We start from the raw sequence: 1,316 nt of genomic DNA, 5'->3' as shown, positions 1-1,316 counted from the left end.
AAGCTCTTCGTAATACAAACAATTTGTTTGTAATACAAATGCTGCAAATCATTTGTACGTTACGAAGAGCAGTTGTTCGTAAGGAACTTACAGTGTATGGACTCCAAGGATGATGGTAGCGGAGGAGGGGGTCGGCGGCGGCAGCGCGGCTGGGGGAGGAGCAGATGGTTGCCGGTGGTGGGAGGGCGGCAGTGCATTCGGGATGATTGATCATTGATGACGACGGTTGATATGCACTTCCCGTATCGTCCGTCACTGTCACTGCTGCGGCGAGGCGCTAAATCCGGCACACAGCAGGCAGGCGTATCGAGACGCAAGTCACGGGTCGCTCGTATGCCCACGAGCGCCATCCGCGCATGCCTACACGAAATAACGTTTAGAGAGGAAAAATAATAATTGAGGTGAATTCAGTTTCAATTCATGCGGTTTGCTTTATCGTCCCTGATTGAACCTCGACCTCGGTCCAGTCTCAATGTCGACTCACGGAAAAAAAATGATTCGCTGAGTCAGCTAATACATTGACTGGTATATGGACAGACAAGCACATACACTACTGTGACCACTATATTGTCTACTCTAATCAATCATTGGCTGTGCCAGTCAAAAATTAGCTGTAAGAGCTTATCCCTTCCCTAAATCAGTCGAGGTCTACCTTACTGATACAGGCAAATCATTATTTCATACAACGTATCTTTGACTGGCACAGCCAATGATTGATTAGAGTAGACAATATAGTGGTTACAGAAGTTTATGTGGTTGTCTGTCCATGTACCAGTCAATACATTAGCTGACTCAGCGAATCTTTTTTTTCCGTGCTTTTAGATAATTAATGATCATCCAATATTTATCCAGGCCCTTAAACAATCAAGGCAGCCACAGAAAAAGTGACGGGCGCATTCAATCACGCAATATATGTATTTTTGTTTACAGCGCGGAATGATCATTAAAATTTATAAAATATGATCATTAATAGAGTGTTGGGTGTTGGTTGGTTAGGAGGGAGAGGGGGGCACCGCAGTGCGCAATGAGAGGAACACACACACACACACACACACACACGTTGGCAGTGTGTGGCCAGGATGTGCAAACAGCTCCGCCCCATACCCCCTTCGCGTTGAGGGGGGTTGGGGTTGGGAGAGAGGCGGTCCCAACCTGCTAGGCTGCTGCCGCTGCCGCGACGCCGGAGATATGCAAAGTATCTGCTGAGCTTGCTTGTCGCCAAAGTCGAACCGACAGCGCAAACATTCTCTCTCCCGCCTGCTCCCCTCACCTCCTCCTACACGCCGGTTAAAATCAACTCTCACCGCAACTTGGGG

This window comes from Frankliniella occidentalis, unplaced genomic scaffold (genome assembly GCF_000697945.3).
Source record: "Frankliniella occidentalis isolate FOCC.00 unplaced genomic scaffold, Focc_3.1 Scaffold114, whole genome shotgun sequence".
In the NCBI taxonomy this organism is placed as follows: domain Eukaryota; kingdom Metazoa; phylum Arthropoda; class Insecta; order Thysanoptera; family Thripidae; genus Frankliniella; species Frankliniella occidentalis.
Note: the sequence above shows the minus strand (reverse complement) of the source record.